Here is a 21399-nt window from a genome sequence, read left to right on the forward strand (position 1 = left end):
AAGTTGGGTTTCTACATTTGAGACCCTGTTCTGTTTTGTAATTCAGTTCCTGTGTAACCAAGTTTACATTCCGTGTAGTAGTGATATCTTATGATATTTCTTTTTCTGTGTGATTTATTTCACTTAGAATCATCGTACCTGAATCCACTCATTATGCTGCTACGAGCCTGATGACATAGATTTCATTGCTGAGTGATATTGCATTGTACGTAAGTACCACAACTTCTTTATCCATTTCTCGCTTTCTGTGATATTGAACTTGTACCGTAAACGAGGTTCTTGTAAACAGAGCCGTCCCAAACTTTGGGGTGGCTGTGTCTTTTTGATTTTAATTTCCCTAAGCTATAGGACCATAAGTGGAAGTGCCCTAGGCTCTGTTGCTTTGTTTGTTTGATGTTTCAGGAAACACCATACACTTCTCCAGAGTGGCTGCTGGCAATTTACATCCCACCCATCAGCATAACAAGGCTCCTAGTTCTCCTTGGCCTGTCCTGCCTTTCTGGATTTTACACTTTTTTCAGATAGCCCTTTTGACCGGGGGGCAGTGAGACTTCATTGTAGTGCAGATTTCCTTTGCAAGCTTGCTTGGTAGGCCAAAAAGTGCGTATGCGTTTTTTCCTGAATATATTCAGGAAAAAACGCATACGCACTTTTTGGCCAAGTGCATCATTGTGGACGTTCTGCCTCTTTTCCTATGCTTTACATGCAATTCCAGTCTACCTCCTGAAATCGGTTTCCTGCAATTCTGCCCCGCTTTCAACTCCTCTTGGCTGCCTTACTTCAATATATTTTTGGAAGATAGCTGTCATTTATAACTCTGCAGGTTTGTGAATTACAGTGCCCCTGAGCTCCTTTCTTCAACTCGCTTTCTTGTGAGCTGGCCGCAACACCGCAGGATTGCTTCGGGCCCTAGTTTGGTTCCGGCATGGCACGCTGAGCCTTTGGTTAATTCCTCTTCCTGATGGGAAATGAGAGTTAAATTTGCGCGTCCGGACACCTCCACCTAGTCTCTCATTGGTTCTCCCTATTCCTGTTCATTTTCCACAGAAATTGCAAACTGGGCCAAACAGGAGGTTAAAGGCACTGACTCTCCAAGTGGGGAGAGTGTTAGTAAAGCGTCTGGAATGTTACACCCGAGTACCAGGGGACGAAAACTGAGACACATTTGAACACGTTTCCCGATCACACGGTTGATCATACTCTGGGGTCCACATGCATGTTTTAGGTGAAGGAAGAATCCCTTAAACATGGAGAGTTGAGACCCATGGAATTGGAACCATGCAATATGACTTCAAAGGGTCTGCATTTGCTCACCAAACCTCACCAATCCTATCACTGCTGCGTTTATGCCGCTGTACACACGCTTCATTCTCTTTCGGAGACATATAAATCCATAGGTTTTAAGATTCTTACTACTCAGGTATATTCTTAGGCGTTTAATATGGGTTGTTGAGTCCACTTCGTTGAGCAAGGAGTAGCTCTTGTCCATTACATATTTGGCTTATGTAACGGTATCTGTGCTAATTTCAATCTCTGGTTTTATGCAGCACCCCAACTCACCTTTCCACTGAAGCAAGCATAAGTTGGTTTTCTACATTTGACACCCTGTTCTGTTTTGTAATTCAGTTCCTGTGTAGCCAAGTTTACATTCCGTGTAGTAGTGATATCTTATGATGTTTCTCTTTCTGTGTGACTTATTTCACTTAGAATCATCTTACCTGAATCCACTCATTATGCTGGTACGGGCCTGATGACATAGATTTCATTGCTGAGTGATATTGCATTGTACGTAAGTACCACAACTTCTTTATCCATTTTTCGCTTTTTGCGATATTGAACTTGTACCGTAAACGAGGTTCTTGTAAAAAGAGCCGGCCCAACCTTTGGGGTGGCTGTGTCTTTTTGATTTTAATTTCCCTAAGCTATAGGACCATAAGTGGAAGTGCCCTAGGCTCTGTTGCTTAGTTTTTTGGATGTTTCAGGAAACACCATACACTTCTCCAGAGTGGCTGTTGGCAATTTACATCCCGCCCATCAGCATAACAAGGCTCCCAGTTCTCCATGGCCTGTCCTGCCTTTCTGGATTTTACTCTTTTTTCAGAAGGCCCTTTGACCGGGGGGCAGTGAGACTTCATTGTAGTGCAGATTTCCTTTGCGAGCTTGCTTGGTTGGCCAGAAAGGGCGTATGCGTTTCTTCCTGAATATATTCAGGAAAGAACGCATACGCCCTTTTTGGCCAAGTGCATCATTGTCGACGTTCTGAGTCTTTTCATATGTTTTCAGTGCAATTCCAGTCTACCTCCTGAAATAGGTTTCCTGCAGTTCTGCCTTGCTCTCAGTGCCTCTTCATAGCCTTACTTCAATATACTTTTGGAAAATAGTTGGCCTTTATAACTCTGCAGGTTTTTGAATTGCAGTGGCCCTTAGCTCCATTTTTCAGCTCTTATTTTTGTGATCTTGCCTCATATCCACAGGATTTCTTCAGGCCCTATTCTTCTTCTGGGGCGCCTTGCTCTGCCTTTGGTTAATTCTTCTTCCTGAATTGAAATTAGAGTGACATGTGCCCATTGAAACCGCTACAGCTATTTTCTCACTGGTTCCCCCTATTCCCATTCATCCTCCGCACTAACTGCAGACTGTGTGATACCGGAACTTAAAGGCATTGACTCTCCATGTGGAGATGTTGTTAGTAAAGTGGCTGGAATGTTGATCCGGAGCCCCAGTAGAGGAAAATGAGGTGCATTTTAGAAACCTTTCCCGATCATATGGTATACCATCTGCTGGATTTCCCATGCATGGTTTAGCTGTAGGAAGATTCCCTTCAACTTGGAGTGTTGGGACCCTTGGAATAAGTAGCATGAAGTATTGCATTAAACTTTCGGCAGTTGCTCACCAAAGCTCTCCAATCCTTTCAGCCCCAAGTGTCCAGCCTTATGTCTTATCCAGCTGTGGGTTTATATGTGGTCATTCCAGGTTGCATCACAGCCCCTGAGCGAATTTTGTAAGAATTTTTCTCTCTTTCATTGTTTCTGCGTTTTGGTTTTAAAATTTATTTCTATAATGGGGTTTAGCTCATTTTCACTGCTGTGTTTGTGCCGCTCTGCGCACACTTGATTCCCTTATGGAGATATATCAATACATGGGTTTTAAGATTCTTATTACTCAGATATATTTCTCTGCGGTGTATAGGGTGTGTTGAGGCCAGTTCATTGAGCAAGGTGTAGATCTTGTCTGATACCTATTTGGTTTATTGAACGGTATCTGTGCTAATTTCAAACTCTGGTTTTATGCATCACCCCACCTCTCCTTTCCCCTTAAGCTGACATAAGTGTGTTTTCTAAATGTGAGACACTGTTCTGTTTTGTAATTCATTTTTTGTGCAGCCATATTTATCCTCCCTCTATAAGTGATATCTTATGATATGTTTCTTTTTCTGTTTGACTTATTTCAAGTAGTATTATCGGACCTCAATCCACTCTTTATCCTTCTACTAGCCTTATTACATTGATTTCATGGTGAAGAGATATTCCATTGTACATAAGTACCACATTTTCTTTATCCATTGTTCTCTTTCCTGGGATATTTAAGGTGTACTGAAGTTGAGGTTCTTGTAAACAGAGTAGCCCTAAACTGTGGTGTGCTTGTGTCTTGTTGATTTTTAGACTTCCCTAGATATACTCCCGTGATTGGAAGTGCCCTATGCTCTGTCGCTCTGTTTTTTAGATGATTTAGGAACCACCATACACTTCTCCAGAGTGGCTCTCGGCAGTTCACACACTGTCCATCAGCGTATAAAGGCTCCCTGTTCTCCATGGCCTGTCCTGCATTTCTGGTGTTTACAATTTTTTCGGATGGCCCTTTTGACCGGTGGGAAATGAGACTTCTTTGTTGTGCACATTTGCATTGCTTGCTTGCTTGGTTGCCCATAAAGTGCGTATGCGTTTTTTCCTGGATATATTCAGGAAAAAACGCATACTCCCTTTTGGGCCAACTGCATCATTGTCGAAATTCTGCCGCTTTTCATGTGCTTTAAAGGCGAGTCCAATCTATCTCTTGAAATCTGTTTCTTGCAATTCTGTCTTGCATTCAGATCCTCTTCTTTGCCTTACCTCAACATATTTTTGGACGTTAGTTTTCATTTATAACTCTGCAGGTTTGTGAATTGCAGTGACCCTGAGCTCCATTTTTTAAGTTGCTCTTTTGTGAGCTGGCCTCAAAACCGCAGGATTGCTTCAGGCCCTATTTTGGCTCCGGCGAGGCGGGCTGAGCCTTTTTTAAATTCTTATTCTTAATGGGAAATTAGAGTGACATGTGCCCGTCCAAACCCCTACAACTATTCTCTCATTGGTTCCCCCAGTTCCCGTTCATCCTCCTCACAATTTGCAAAATGTGTGAAACAGAAGTTTAAATGTGCTGATTCTCTAAGTGGGGAGATTCTAAGTAACGTGGCTGGAATGATGAACAGGAGCACCAGGAGAGGATAAATGAGGTGCATTTTAGACACATCTCCCGATCACATGGTGTACAGTCCTCTGGGTTTTCCATGCATGTTTTAGCTGTAGGAAGATTCCTTGAACCTGCAGATTTGGGACCCATTGAATGGGTACCAGGTAGTATTACTTTAAAGGGTGTGCATTTCCTCACCCAACCTCACATTTCTCTTAGCGTGAACAGTTTCCAGCCTTATGTCTCATCCTGCTGTGGGTCTAGATGTGTTCAATCCATGTTGCATCACCGTCCCTGAGGAAAAGTTGTAAGAGGTTTTCTCTGTCTCTCTGTCGTTTATTTTTTTCAATTTATTACTATGTTGTTTACAGCTGATTTTCAAAGCTCTGTTTCTTGCTGCTGTACATCCACTTGATTCACGTACAGAGAGACATCAATAATTTCTTTTTCAGATTCTTACCAGTCATAGATATTCTCTTCCGGTGACTTGAGTGTGCTGAGTGCAGTTCTTTTAGCTACCGTGTAGGCCTTGTTGATTATCAGTTTGGTATTTGGAATGGTATCTTTGCTAATTTCAACCTCCTGGATGATGCCTCACCCCTCCCCACCTTTCCCGTTTAGCAGCCTTACGCGTGTTTTCTACATATTTATGTCACTTAGAATGATCATACGTAACTCCTCCGGAGTTGTTACAACTGGCCATATTTCATTGATTTCCAGGCTGAGTAATATTCCACTCTACATAAGTACCACATCTCTATCCATTTTTTCCCTCCAGAGACATTTAAGTTATATCCTAGTCGAGGATCTTTTAAACAGAGAGGCAGTAAACATTGGGGTGCCTGTGTCCTCTCGATTTTTGTTTTTCCCAAGATATACGCCCATGAGTGCAAGTGCCCTATGCTCTGTAGCTCATTTTTTAGATGCTTTAGTAAACACAATACACTTCTCCAGAATGGCCGTTGGCAATATACATTTCCACTATAAGCCTCACAGGGCTCCCTCTTCTCCTTGCCCTGTCCTGCATTTCTGGCGTTTACACTTTATGAGGATGGCTCTTCTGACTGATGCGAAGTGATATCTTTTGTAGTATTGATTTCCAGTGCCCACCTGTTTGGTTGGCTAAAAAAGTGTATGCCCTTTTCTTGAATATATACAGAAAAAAGCGCATACAGCCTTTTTGGCCAACTGCAATGTCGGAAATGTTCAGCCCCTTTTCTTGTGCTTAATGGCGAATCCTTTCTACCTCCTCAAATCCCTTTCCTGCCATTCTCCCTTGCTTGCCAATCCTTTTCTCTGACTTTCCTCAAGACATTTTTCAGTGATAGATATTTTCAACTCTGCAGTTTCGTGAATTTTACTGCCCCTGAGTTCCATTGTTCAACTTGTGTTTATGGGAACTGGCCACAAAGCAGTGGGATTTCCTCAAGCCCTATACTGTTTCCATGGGCAACCCTAGCCTTTGGTCAATTCATCTTCCTGATTGGAAATTAGAGTGACATGTGCCTGTCTGAACACCTAGGACTTGTCTCTCATTGTTCCTCATCCTTCCGCTTCATCCTCTGGACAAATTCCAAACTGTACGCAACAGGATGTTGACAGTGTTGACATCTCCAAGTGGGGAGACTGTTAGTAAAGACGCTGGAGGGGTGAACCCGAGCACCAGGAGATGAGGAGATGAGATGCCTTTTCCAAACTCTTCCCGATCAGACAGTATACCATCCTCTGGGTGTGACAGACATGTTTTAGCAGTAGGAAGAGTCCCATTCATGTAAGGAGAACACCAGGGCTTTTTCAAAATCAGTGTCTCCCCGAAACCCAAACTGGGGAGTTTTTTAAGCTACGGCTACACATATGTTCATTAAGGGCCTTGGGAAGTAGGCAGAGTCCAAACTTTAGATGACTGAAGTCTTCAGGGTCAGAAGCACTCACCACCGGCTTCCCTTAGGTTACACTTTAACTGTCATTGATAGATGATGTCAATAAAAATATCTATTCTTTTTCCGATTATTTCCCCTTATAGGTTATTGCACAATATTGAGTGTAGTTCCCTGTGCTATACAGTAGTTCCTTGTTGATGATCTATTTTATACATAGCAGTGTGTATGTGTTAATTCCAAACTGTTAATTTATCCCTCCTCCCACCTTTCCCCTTTGGTAATAATAAATTATAAGATTTTATACTTCTCAGAAATGGGGGAGCTGAAAGAGAGGTATCATTTTCAATGGAAAAGCATTTAAAACAAGATTGAAGCTTTAACCAAGATTATTAGATGTACATCCTTGGAAAGAAATCACTTCATTTCTCTAATATTGACCTGACAAATAAGACAAACCTTTTCACTGAACTTGCTTATAATAAAGTGATGGAAATATCAAATGGAAGTGTTAGAAACATCTTATTTTACCCGAGCCTTATAAACTGTTCTATGTTAACTACAGTTTGGCTCACACATCTGTTCATTGAAGTTACAATAGTCTCAATTTCTGTTACTGATCCTCCAGAGTGGACCCCAACAAGGGTCCCCCTGCCCAGTGTCATTGGGGCCAACAGATCGAGACTGAGTTTGGTTCCCAAGCAAAGGAAACTTTATATTTTCATCAGAGAATGGAGAGGTGAGAGCATGCACTACCCCGTGGGCTGTGGGCTGGGCTGCTGTGTAGAGATCCTGTCAGAGTCAGTGAGAGGGAGGGGGCGGAGCTCTCAAGGGCCGGGTTGGCTGCAGCTCAGGCTCTATATCTCGGAGTCTGCACTGGGCCCCAGGAGCTGAGGTGTCGACCCAGCCATTCTGCACCAGGAAATCTGGTCTGAAGTGCCGGGTGTGGAACCTCTGCATGCGGGACCCTAGGAGCACGTGAAATTAGACAAAGCACAAAGGATAAAAAAGGTCAGACTTGACTTTATTGCCCACATTCTATTTTTATCTCCCAGGGATTTTTAATGGGCTTTGCTGGGGACAAACCCCTCCTCTGCCTTTTGTCCCGTTCCTCATTCTTGGAGTGCTGAGGGTGCAGACCCTTCTTCTGTAACTGCTGAGTGCTGAGTTGGGAGCCCTCATACCAGGGGACGAGGGTCAGAACTTCTCCCCAGCAGCCTCCAGGTGACGTTGATTGGCCCCAGGACCCCTGCCTCCCTGCTCGTCCGCCTGAGCACCAGCATTGGAAGTGTTATAGATTCTAATGACCTTTAAGGGTCCAGGAAAGAGATGTGCAGAGACGCTGTGGGGGCCGGTTTCACCCCGCCCCACATTTGTTCGGCCACCTTAGGCTGACCGTTTCTGCCAGCCTAGATGTTCTGACCAGTAGTCTGCTCTTTCTTCAATTAGGCCCCTGAATTAACGTAAAAACAGCACCAGGTGTCAGAGCCCTGCCCGCTCAACTCCCAGACAGTCCAGGGTCAGTGGTGATCAAGGACCATGATGGCCACTGAGTCAACAGCCTTTTGAAGTAAACAGGAGTCCAGCCGGTCTTATTGGCCACCATCATCACGGTGTCTGTAGGCTTTTCTATGGTGACGGTGTGATATACGGTTCCCCCGCCAAGATTATTAGCTCCCCTCCGGGTGCAGGAAGTCCTGCAAGCAGTAGTCTACTCCTTCGGGACACACTATTGTTGTTTTATGAGAGAAACTCCAGGTCAAGTGATGTTCACACGAGTCGTCATGGTGCCCTGTTGCCCCCAGTTATCTCTCTGGATGTTGGAGTTGGAGGGCCTCCTCACTCGAGGTCGGTGTGCCCACGGAGCGAACCCTGCAACTTCAGGGCATGGTTGGTGATTAGGATCACCACGTGGGGTCCTTTTCCCTTAGGAGGGAGGTGGCCTTTTGGGCTGCTGATTTCCAGGTTTTTAGATACCGCCAGTATCTTGGCCAGATGTGGCAGTGGGCCAAGCCCCTTGGTGACTGTAGTTTATCCTACCTGGATGGCATTCTTGCGTTGTTCCATTTCAAGTGGTCCCAGTTTTTGCACTAATTCTCCAATGGCGATTCACCTTTCACCGGGAATGGAAAGGTCAAAGGGTTTAGCTCAATTAGGGAGTTCCAGGGCAAGGGTCTGAATTGACTGCTCTTTCCATTCTTGAAAGGCCACTTCTGGATTCTGTTCAAAAGGATCATCATCTTTTCCTTTCAGTGTTTCATATAGAGGCCCAGCTAGTAGACTGTAGTTAGGGATCCAGAAGCAGCAAACCCTGGCCTCCCCAGGAACCCCTAAGCTGTCTTCTAGTTTTAGAAAGGGGTAAGGCTGCAAATGGTTTCTTCCCTTTCCTGGGATGGGCTTCTCTGACCTTGTGTGAGAATGAAGCCCAGGCAGGTCACTGCAGTCTGTGATATTTGAGCTTTTTCTTGGACAACTTCTATCCTTTATTGGCTTGGTAGTTCAGAGGCCTCCTTAGTAGGGCTGGCGATCAGAATGTCGTCTGCATATTGAAGGAGGGTTTCCTTTTCCAGAGGTAGAACTTTTCGGTCGTTAGCTAAGCTTTCCCCAAAGATGGTGTGGGAATTTTTGAACCCTTGGGGCAAGACGGCCCGGAAGTATTGTTTTAGTTGTATGTTGAGTCCTGCCACTCACAAGCCAAAATTTCTTGTGACTCTGGGACTAATGGAATACAAAAGAAGGCATCATTGAAGACTAATACAGAATACCATGTCCTGGTGGTTGGTAGAATGACCAGCAGGGTGTAGGGATCAGGAGCAACTGGAGGTATATCCTCAGTGGCTTCACTGACTGTCCTGACATCCTTTACCAGGTCCCCAGCAGCCCATGGGGCTCTCGTGGTCAGGCCAATCCCAGGATATGGAGCTCTCCTGGGCAGGTACCCCACCCCCAACCCAGCCCACGGGGCTCTCATGGTCAGGCCCCTCCCAGGATACAGAGCTACCCTTGCAGGTACCGTGGCAGGGCTGGGCACACAGGAACCGTGCACATAGCCCTCATTGAAGAGCACCCCCAGCTCACCTGTCGCTCAGAGCTGACACAGAGCACCTCAGAGCAGGACTTGAACTAACAAACAGCAGCTCCGACAGGTCTGTGACCCTGGGCATCACTCTGTGTGGCCTCCCTCCACCTGGTCTTCCAGAGACTTCCACTGCACCCAGGGCACCAGGCCTCTGTCTCCAACCACCACCCACCCCTCCTCTCCCTGACTCCTGGGTTCCTCTCATTAGGAGAGGGTTTTCTTGAAGTTGTCTCCCACTCATGGGCCAGATAAAATGATTAGAAAACAAGCCAAAGCTGCAGCCCCTTGTCTATCCTGACTCTCAGGAGCCCACACCTGTTCCTTGGACCTGGCCGGTTCAGCAAGTTCCATTTTCTGCAACTGTGAGCCCCTGAGGGGTGATGATTGGCTGACCTGGGCAGCCTTACCATGCCGGCCAGCCCTCCCCAGGTGTGCCTGGGTTGAGATCAATATAAATACCACTCCAGGCAGCAAAAGCCCCTGCAGCTGTGCCTGACGCCATTTTCTCTGCCCTGTCAGCAGTCTCGGGGCTGGGCTGGTGGGAGGGAGTGAGAGGCCACGGCTTTGTGGGTGGCCCAGTGTGAGTGGGGCTCTGCTGGACTTTCTGCAGCAGTTGCCAGGCTGCCACCTGCTAAAGAAGAGGATGTGTCACCCATACCTGCTGCTGGAATTTCTCCCTGGGCAGAGGTGAGGAAGGAAATAAGCAGTGGGGGCAGGGACAGGACGGGTATCTCAGGCAGGGAAATGGAAATCTTCCAGAAGAGCACCCAGGGCCAGGACCATCCTGGCTGGCCTGCAGGCACCAAGTCAGCTGGCATGCTGTCACTCGTGTGGCTCCATGGCCCTTCCTCTAGGCTTTCAAGTCCTTGTATATATTCAGGTGTTTTACCTGGGAAGGGCGGGAACAGTTCAGCAGCAACTGGCCTGGGGTTCAGCTCACGTTTACTCACAGATGCCTCGGCACGGTGCCCCAGCTTTGCAATGAGGACGCTTGTTGTGTGGGGGCTGCTGGCTGAATGGGAGACGATTCCCCACCACTGACCAACTTCAGAATTGTTTACAACTGGAGCAAGTGCCCTGATACGGTTTTCCTCTGAGTAACTGGTGGGTTCTGTTTTTTTTTTCTCTTTTTCGTTTTTGGTTCAAGGTAGATTTTATTCCTCTTTTTTGTATTTACAGATATAAGCATGGAAATAATTTATTCATATAAATACATGTATGTGAAGGGAATAATTGTTTTTTCTGTTTTATTTTTTAAATTTTATTTCTTTTTAATTTTGAATTTTATTTTATATTTTTATACAGCAGCTTCTCATTGGTTATCTATTTTATACATATAAATGTTTACATGCCAATCCCAATCTCTCAACTCCTCCCACCACCACCCCTCCAAGAGCTTTCCCCCCTTGTTGTCCATACGATTGTTGTCTACATCTGTTGCTCTATTTATGCCTTGCAAAACGGTTAATCTGTACAGTTTTTCTAGGTTCCACATATATGCATGAATATACAAGATTTGTTTTTCTCTTTCTGACTTACTTCACTCTGTATGACAGTCTCTAGATCCATCGACGTCTCTACAAATGACCCAATTTCATTCCTTTCATGGCTTAGTAATATTCCATTTTATATATGTACCACATCTTTATGCATTCGTCTGTCTGTGGGCATTTAGGTTGCTTCCATTACCTCGATATTGTAAATAGTGATGCAATGAACATTGCGGTGAATGTCTCTTTTTGATTTATGGTTTTGTCTGGGTATATGTCCAGTCCTGGGATCGCTGTATCATATGGTAATTCTATTATTAGTTCTTAAGAAACTCCATATTGTTCTCCATAGTGACTGTATCAATTTATATTCCCAACAATAGTGGAAGAGGCTTCCTTTTCTCCACACCCTTTCCAGCATTTGTTGTTTGTAGATTTTCAGATGATGCCCATTCTAACAGGTGTGAGGTGATACCTCATTGTTGAGTCCATTTCGTTGAGCAAGGGGTAGGTCTTGTCTATTACATATTTGGCTTATGGAACGGTATCTGTGCTAATTTCAAACTCTGGTTTTATGCAGCACCCCAACTCACCTTTCCCCTTAAGCAAGCATAAGTTGGTTTTCTAAACTTGAGACCCTGTTCTGTTTTGTAATTCAGTTCATGTGTAGCCAAGTTTACATTCCGTGCATTAGTGATACCTTATGATGTTTCTTTTTCTGTGTGACTTATTTCACTTAGAATCATCATGCCTCAATCCACTCATTATGCTGGTACAGGCCTGGTGACACAGATTTCATTGCTGAGTGGTATTCTGTTGTACATAAGTACCGCAACTTCTTTATCAATTATTTGTTCTCTGGGATATTTAACTTGTACTGTAGAAGAGGTTCCTGTAAACAGAGCCGTTGTAAATTTTGGGGTGGCTGTGTCTTTTTGATTTTAATTTCCCTAAGCTATAGGACCATAAGTGGAAATGCCCTAGACTCTGTTGCTTTGTTTTTCAGATGTATCAGGAAACACCATACACTTCTCCAGAGTGGCTGTTGGCAATGTACATCCCGCCCATCAGCATAACAAGGCTCCTTTTTCCCCATGGCCTGTCTTGCCTTTCTGGATTTTACACTTTTCTCAGATGGCCCTTTAGACCGGGGGGAAGTGACACTTCATAGTAGTTCGGATTTCCATTGCAAGCTTGCTTGGTTTGCCAAAAAGGGCGTATGTGTTTGTTCCTGAATATATTCAGGAACAAACTCATACGCCCTTTGTTGCCAAGTGCATCATTGTCGATGTTCTGCCTCTTTTCCTATGCTTTAAATGCAAATCCAGTCTACCTCCTGAAATCGGTTTCCTGCAATTCTGCCCCGCTTTCAAGTCCTCTTCGCAGCCTTACTTCAATATATTTTTGGACGTTATCTGTCATTTATAACTCTGCAGGTTTGTGAATTACAGGGCCCCTGAGCTCCTTTCTTCAACTCGCTTTCTTGTGAGCTGGCCGCAAACCCGCAAGACTGCTTCAGGCCCTAATCTGCTTCTGGCAGGGCACGCTGAGCCTTTGGTTAATTCCTCTTCCTGGTGGGAAATGAGTGTTAAATATGCCCGTCCAGACACCTACCTCACTCTCAACCCCTTGGTGATGTGGGTCCTCTGGTTTGTGGCCACTTTTGCTGGGTTCCTCACCTTTCGATGATGTGGCCCCACTAGTGTGAGGACACTCCTGCTTGGTTCTCATCCACGTGGTTATGTGGACCCCCTGGTGAGAGTCTGTTCCTGGCTTTGTTCCTCACCCACCTGTGAGGGAGACCCTCTGCTGATAGGTCACTCCTGCATGGCTGGCACACATTGCCTTGGTGAAGTCAGCCGTGTGGTGGCAGTTGGAGCGTGCTGGGAATCTCTTCCCCCCGGTGATGAGGGCCCTCTTGCATCAGGCCCTGACTGCTGGGCTCACCAACTTTTCTTAGTGAGCCCAGTGATGCTTTGGCACTCCTCTTAGGATCCCATCTCCATGGGGATGTGGGCCTTCTGCTCTGAGGTCCCAACGGCTGGGTTGTTCACATTTTCATGATGTGGGCTCTCTGGTGTTAGTTCACAGAAGCCTGGATCCCATAGCCTCTGTGCTCTTGGCCGCCTGCTGGGAGGTTCCAACTGCTGGATTCCTCACTTTTTTAAATTTTTGGGCCCTCTGTTGTGAGGATCCTCCTGCCTGCCTCACTCCCAGCCCCTTCGTGATGTGTGTCGTCTGGTTTGAGGCCACATGTGCTGGGTTCCTCACCTTTCGATGATGTGGGACCAATGGTCTTAGGAGACTCCTGCCTGGTTCACATCCCCTTGGTGATGTGGGCCCTCTGTTGAGAGTCTGATCATGGCTGGGTTCCTCACCCATCTGTGAGGTAGGCCGTCTGATGTGAGGTCACTCCTGCCTGGCTTGCTCACCTCGCCTTGTGGACATGAGCCCTCTGGTGGCACTTGGAGCCTGCTGGGAGCCTCCTCTCCTCGGTGATGAGGGCCCTCTGGCATCAGGCCCTAACTGCTGGGCTCCCCACATTTTGTGATGTGTGCCCAGTGGTGCGAGGACACTCCAGCCAGGTTCACATCCCCATTGGGGTGTGGGCCTTCTGCTCTGAGGTCCCAAAGCCTGGGTTGCTCACAGTTTCATGATGTGGGCTCTCTGCTGTTAGTTCACTCCTACCTGCATCCCATAGCTTCTGTGCTCTGGACCGCCTGCTGGGAAGTTCCAACTGCTGGATTCCTCACCTTTCTTATTCTTTGGGCCCTCTGTTTTTAGGCTACTCCTGCCTGCCTCACTCCCATTCCCTTTGTGATATGTGTCCTCTGATTTGAGGCCACATGTGCTGGGTTCCGCACCTTTCGATGATGTGACCCCACTGGAGGGAAGACAGTCCTGACTGGTTCCCATCCCCTTGCTGATGTGGGCCCTCAGGTGAGAGTCTGATCCTGGCTGGGTTCCTCACCCTTCTGTGAGGTGGGCCCTCTGCTGTGAGGTCAATCATGCCTGTCTGGCACACGTCACCTTGGCGACGTGGGCCCTCTGGTGGCAGTTGGAGTGTGCTGGGAGCCTCCTCTCCTCGGTGATGAGGGCCCTCTGGCATCAGGCCCTAACTGCTGGGCTCCCCACATTTTCTGATGTGCGCCAAGTGAGTGAGGAGACTCTTGCCAGGTTCCCATCCCTATGGCGATATGGGCCTTCTGCTCTGAGGTCAAAACGGCTGGCTTGCTCACAGTACCATGATGTGGGCCCTCTGCTGTGAGTTCACTCCGGCAAGGATCCCTTATCATCGGTGCTCTGAGCCGCCTGCTGGGAGGTTCCAACTGCTGGATTCCTCAACTTTTTTATTCTATGTGCCCTCTGTTGTGAGGCTCCTCCTGCCTGCCTCACTGCCAGCCCCTTGGTGATGACTGTCCTATGGCTTGAGGCCACATGTGCTGCGTTCCTCACCTTTCGATGATGTGACCCCACTCGTGTGAGGACACTCCTGCCTGGTTCCCATCCCCTTGGTGAGGTGGGCCCTCTGGCGAGAGTCTAATCCTGGCTGGGTTCCTCAACGTTCTGTGAGGTAGGCCCTCTGCTGTGAGGTCACTCCTGCCTGGCTGGCACACGTCACCTTGGAGACGTGAGCCCTCTGGTGGCAGTTGGAGCGTGCAGGGCGCCTCCTCCTCTGGTGATGACGGCCCTCTGGCGTCAGGCCCTAAATGGTGGGCTCCCCACATTTTCTGATGTGCGCCCAGTGGTGCGAGGACACTCCAGCCAGGTTCCCATTCCCATGGGGATGTGGTCCTTCTGCGCTGAAGTCTCAACTCCTGGGTTGCTCACAGTTTTGTGATGTGGGCCCTCTGCTGTGAGTTCACTGTGGCCTGGATCCCATAGCCTCGGTGTTCTGGGCCGCCTGCTGGAAGGTCTAAATGCTGGAATCCTCACGTTTTTTATATTATGTGCCCTGTGTTGTGAGGCTACTCCTGCCTGCCTCACTCCAAGGCCCTTGGTGATGTGGGTCCTCTGGTTTGAGGACACATGTGCTGGGTTCCTCACCTTAAGATGATGAGGCCCCACTGGTGTGAGGATAATCCTGACTGGGTCCCATCCCCTTTGTGATGTGGGCCCTCTGGTGAGAGTCTGATCCTGGCTGGGTTCCTCACCCATCTGTGAGGTGGGCCCTCTACTATCAGGTAACTCTTGCCTGGGTTGCTCACCTCGCCTTGTTGACATGAGCCCTCTGGTGACAATTGGACCCTGCTGGGAGCCTCCTCAGCTCTGTGATGAGGGCCCTCTGACGTCAGGCCCTAACTGCTGGGCTCCCCAACTTTTCTTAGTGAGCCCAGTGTTGCTCAAGCACTCCTCTTAGGTTCCCATCCCCATGGGGATGTGGGCCTTCTGCTCTGAGGTTCCAACGGCTGGGTTGATCACAATTTCATGATGTGGGCTCTCTGGTGTTAGTTCACTGTGGCCTGGATCCCATAGCCTCTGTGGTCTTGGCTGCCTGCTGGGAGGTTCCAACTGCTCGATTCCTCAACTTTTGTATTCTATGGGTCCTGTGTTGTGATGCTCCTCCTGCCTGCCTCACTCGCAACCCCTTCGTGATGTGGGTCTTCTGGTTTGAGGCCACATGTGCTGGGTTAGGCAACTTTCAATGATGTGGCCCCACTAGTGTGAGGACACTCCTGCCTGGTTCCCATCCCCTTGGTGATGTGGGCCTTCTGGTGACAGTCTTATCCTGGCTGGGTTCCTCACTCTTCTGTGAGGTAGGCCCTCTGCTGTGAGGTCAATCCTGCCTGACTTGCACACATCACCTTGGCGACGTGGGCCCTCTGTTGGCACATGGAACCTGCTGGGAGCCTCCTGCCCTCGGTGATGACGGCCCTCTAGCATCAGGCTCTAACTGCTGGGCTCCCCACGTTTTCTGATGTGAGCCCAGTGATGCCAGGACACTCCTGTCAGGTTCCCATCCCCATGGGGATGTGGGCTTTCTGCTCTGAGGTCCCAATGCCTGGGTTGCTCACAGTTTCATGATGTGGGCTCTCTGCTGTTAGTTCACTCCTGCCTGCATCCCATAGCTTCTGTGCTCTCGGCCGCCTGCTGGGAGGTTCCAAATGCTGGATTCCTCACTTTTTTTATTCTTTGGGCCCTCTGTTTTTAGGCTACTCCTACCTGCCTCACTCCCATCCCCTTTGTGATGTATGTCCTCTGATATGAGGCCACATGTGCTGGGTTCCGCACCTTTCGATGATGTGGCCCCACTGGTGGGAGGACAGTCCTGACTGGTTCCCATCCCCTTGGTGTTGTGGGCCCTCTGGTGAGAGTCTCATCCTGCCTCGGTTCCTCACCCTTCTGTGAGATAGGCCCTCTGCTGTGAGGTCACTACTGCCTGGCTGGCGCATGCCACCTTGTAGACGTGGGCCCTCTGTTGGCAGTTGGAACCTGCTGGGAGTCTCCTCCCCTCAGTTATGAGGGCCCCCTGGCGTCAGGCCCTAACTGCTGGGCTCCTAACATTTTCTGATATGTGCTAAGTGGTGCAAAGCCACTCCTGCCAGGTTCCCATCCCAATGGGGATGTGGGCCTTCTGTTCTGAGGTCCCAACAGCTGGGCTGCTCACAGGTTCATGATGTGGGCCCTCTGCTGTGAGTTCACTGCGGCCTGGATCCCATAGCCTCGGTGCTCTGGGCCACTTGCTGGGAGGTTCCAACTGCTGGATTCCTCAACTTTTATATTCTATGGACCCTGTGTTGTGAGGCCAGTCCTGCCAGCCTCATTCCGAACCCCTTGGTGATGTGGTTCCTCTGGTTTGAGGACACATGTGCTGGGATCCTCACCTTTCGATGATGTTGTCCCACTGGTGTGGGGACACTCCTGCCTGGTTCCCATCCCCTTGGTGATGTGGGCCCTCTGGTGAGAGTCTGATCCTGGCTGTGTTCCTCACCCTTCTGTGAGGTGGGCCCTCTGCTGTGAGGTCACTCCTGCCAGGCTGGCACACATCACCTTGGCGACGTTGGCCCTCTGGTGGCAGCTGGAGCCTGCTGGGAGCCTCCTCCTCTCGGTGATGAGTGCCCTCTAGCGTCAGGCCCTAACTTCTGAGCACCCCACGTTTTCTGATGTGAGCCCAGTGATGCCAGGACACTCCTGTCATGTTCCCATCACCATGGGGATGTGGGCCTTCTGCTCTGAGGTCCCAATGTCTGGGTTGCTCACAGTTTCATGATGTGGGCTGTCTGGTGTTAGTTCACTCTGGCCTGGTTCCTCTAGCCTCTGTGCTCTGGGCCGCCTGCTGGGAGGTTCCAACTGCTGGATTCCTCACCTTTCTTATTTTTGGGCCCTCTGTTATGAGGCTCCTCCTGCCTGCCTCACTCCCAGCCCCTTGGTGATGGGTGTCCTATGGTTTGAAGCCACATGTTCTGGGTTCCTCACCTTTAGATGATGTGGCCCTACTCATGTGAGGACACTCCTGCCTGGTTCCAATCCATTTGGTGATGTGGGCCCTCTGGTGCGAGTCTGATCCTGACTGGGTTTGTCACACTTCTCTGAGGTGGGCCCTCTGCTGTGAGGTCATTCGTGCCTGGTTGGCACACATCGCCTTGGTGACGTCAGCCCTCTGGTGGCAGTTGGAGCCTGCTGGGAGCCTCCTTCCCTTGGTGATGAGGGTCCTCTGGCGTCAGGCCCTAACTGCTGGTCGCCCAAAATTTTCTGATACGTTCTCAGTGGTGCGAGGACACTCCTACCAGAATTCCATCCCCATGGGGATGTGGGCCTCCTGCTCTGAGGTCCCAATGGCTGGGTTGCTCAGTTTCATGACATGGGCCCTCTTCTGTGAGTTCACTGTGGCCTGGATCCCATGGCCTCGGTGCTCTGGGCCGCCTGCTGGGAGGTTCCAACTGCTGGATTCCTCACTTTTTTATTCTATGTGCCCAGTGTTGTGAGGCTACTCCTGCCTGCCTCACTCCGAGGTCCTTGGTGATGTGGGTCCTCTGGTTTGAGGACACATGTGCTGAGTACCTCAGCTTTTGATGATGTGGCCCCACTGATGTGAAGACACTCCTGCCTGGTTCCCATCCCCTTGGTGATGTGGGCCCTCTGGTGAGAGTCTGATGTTGGCTGGGTTTCTCACCCTTCTGTGAGGTGGGACCTCTGCTGTGAGGTAACTCCTGCCTGGCATGCTCACGTTGCCTTGGCAATGTGAGCCCTCAGGTGGCAGTTGGAGCCTGCTGGGAATCTCCTCCCCTCAGGTATGAGAGCTCTGGATAAAACACATATGCCCTTTTTTGCCAAGTGCATTATTTTCCAAGTTCTGTCTCTTTTCCTATGCTTTAAGAGCTACTCCCGTGTACGTTCTGAAATCAGTTTCCAGCAATTCTGCCCCGCATTCAAGTCCTCTTCGCAGCCTTACTTCAGTATAATTTTGGATGATAGCTGTCATTTATAACTCCGCAGGTTTCTGAATTACAGTGCCCCTGAGCTCCTTTCTTCAACTCGCTTTCTTGTGAGCTGGCCGCAACACCACAGGATCTCCTCAGGCCCTAATCTAGTTCCAGCATGGCACGCGGAGCCTTTGGTTCATTTATCTTCCTGATGGGAAATGAGAGTTAAATTTGCCCGTCCAGACACCTACAGATAGTCTCCCATTGCTTCTCCTTATTGCTGTTCATCTTCCGAAGAAATTGCAAACTGGGCCAAACAGGAGGTTAAAGGCACTGACTCTCCAAGTGGGGAGAGTGTTAGTAAAGCGTCTGGAATGTTGCACCCGAGTACCAGGGGACGAAAACTGAGACACATTTGAACACGTTTCCCGATCACACGGTTGATCATACTCTGGGGTCCACATGCATGTTTTAGCTGAAGGAAGAATCCCTTAAACCTGGAGAGTTGAGACCCATGGAATTGGTACCATGCAATATGACTTCAAAGGGTCTGCATTTGCTCACCGAACCTCACCAATCCTATCACTGCTGCGTTTATGCCGCTGTACACACGCTTGATTCTCTTTCGGAGACATATAAATCCTTAGGTTTTAAGATTCTTACTAGTCAGGTATATTCTTAGGCGTTTAATGTGGGGTGTGGAGTCCACTTCGTTGAGCAAGGAGTAGCTCTTGTCTATTACATATTTGGCTTATGGAACGGTATCTGTGCTAATTTCAATCTCTGGTTTTATGCAGCACCCCAACTCACCTTTCCACTGAAACAAGCATAAGTTGGTTTTCTACATTTGAGATCCTGTTCTGTTTTGTAATTCCGTTCCTGTGTAGCCAAGTTTACATTCCGTGTAGTAGTGATATCTTATGATGTTTCTTTTTCTGTGTGATTTATTTCACTTAGAAGCATTGTACCTGAATCCACTCATTATGCTGCTACGGGCCTGATGTCATAGATTTCATTGCTGAGTGATATTGCATTGTACGTAAGTACCACAACTTCTTTATCCATTTTTCGCTTTCTGTGATATTGAACTTGTACCGTAAACGAGGTTCTTGTAAACAGAGCCGTCCCAAACTTTGGGGTGGCTGTGTCTTTTTGATTTTAATTTCCCTAAGCTATAGGACCATAAGTGGAAGTGCCCTAGGCTCTGTTGCTTTGTTTTTTGGATGTTTCAGGAAACACCATACACTTCTCCAGAGTGGCTGCTGGCAATTTACATCCCGCCCATCAGCATAACAAGGCTCCCAGTTCTCCATGGCCTGTCCTGCCTTTCTGGATTTTACACTTTTTTCAGATGGCCCTTTTGACCAGGGGGCAGTGAGACTTCATTGTAATGCAGATTTCCTTTGCAAGCTTGCTTGGTTGGCCAAAAAGGACGTATGCGTTTTTTCCTGAATATATTCAGGAAAAAACGCATACGCCCTTTTTGGCCAAGTGCATCATTGTGGACGTTCTGCCTCTTTTCCTATGCTTTACATGCAATTCCAGTCTACCTCCTGAAATCAGTTTCCTGCAATTCTGCCCCACATTCAACTCCTCTTGGCAGCCTTCCTTCAATATATTTTTGGAAGATAGCTGTCATTTATAACTCTGCAGGTTTGTGAATTACAGTGCACCTGAGCTCCTTTCTTCAACTCGCTTTCTTGTGAGCTGGCCGCAACACCGCAGGATTGCTTCAGGCCCTAGTTTGGTTCTGGCATGGCATGCTGAGCCTTTGGTTAATTCCTCTTCCTGGTGGGAAATGAGAGTTAAATTTGCACGTCCAGACACCTCCAGCTAGTCTCTCATTGGTTCTCCCTATTCCTGTTCATTTTCCACAGAAATTGCAAACTGGGCCAAACAGGAGTTTAAAGGCACTGACTCTCCAAGTGGGGAGAGTGTTAGTAAAGCATCTGGAATGTTGCACCCGAGTACCAGGGGACGAAAACTGAGACATATTTGAACACTTTTTCCGATCACACGGTGGATCGTACTCTGGGTTCCACATGCATGTTTTAGCTGAAGGAAGAATCCCTTAAACATGGAGAGTTGAGACCCATGGAATGGGTACCATGCAATATGACTTCAAAGGGTCTGCATTTGCTCACCGAACCTCACCAATCCTATCACTGCTGCGTTTATGCCGCTGTACACACGCTTGATTCTCTTTCGGAGACATATAAATCCATAGGTTTTAAGATTCTTACTAGTCAGGTATATTGTTAGGCGTTTAATATGGGGTGTTGAGTCCACTTCGTTGAGCAAGGAGTAGCTCTTGTCTATTACATATTTGGCTTATGGCACGGTATCTGTGCTAATTTCAATCTCTTGTTTTATGCCGCACCCCAACTCACCTTTCCCCTTAAGCAAGCATAAGTTGGGTTTCTACATTTGAGACCCTGTTCTGTTTTGTAATTCAGTTCCTGTGTAGCCAAGTTTACATTCCGTGTAGTAGTGATATCTTATGATGTTTCTTTTTCTGTGTGACTTATTTCACTTAGAATCATCGTACCTGAATCCACTCATTATGCTGCGACGGGCCTGATGACATAGATTTCATTGCTGAGTGATATTGCATTGTACGTAAGTACCACAACTTCTTTATCCATTTTTCGCTTTCTGTGATATTGAACTTGTACCGTAAACGAGGTTCTTGTAAACAGAGCCGTCCCAAACTTTGGGGTGGCTGTGTCTCTTTGATTTTAATTTCCCTAAGCTATAGGACCATAAGTGGAAGTGCCCTAGGCTCTGTTGCTTTGTTTTTTAGATGTTTCAGGAAACACCATACACTTCTCCAGAGTGGCTGTTGGCAATTTACATCCCGACCATCAGCATAACAAGGCTCCCAGTTTTCCATGGCCTGTCCTGCCTTTCTGGATTTTACACTTTTTTCACATGGCCCTTTTGACTGGGGGGCAGTCAGACTTCATTGTAGTGCAGATTTCCTTTGCAAGCTTGCTTGGTTGGCCAAAAAGGGCGTATGCGTTTTTTCCTGAATATATTCAGGAAAAAACGCATACGCCCTTTTTGGCCAAGTGCATCATTGTGGACGTTCTGCCTCTTTTCCTATGCTTTACATGCAATTCCAGTCTACCTCCTGAAATCGG

The sequence above is a fragment of the Leucopleurus acutus genome (genome assembly GCF_964270905.1).
Source record: "Leucopleurus acutus genome assembly, chromosome: 1".
In the NCBI taxonomy this organism is placed as follows: domain Eukaryota; kingdom Metazoa; phylum Chordata; class Mammalia; order Artiodactyla; family Delphinidae; genus Leucopleurus; species Leucopleurus acutus.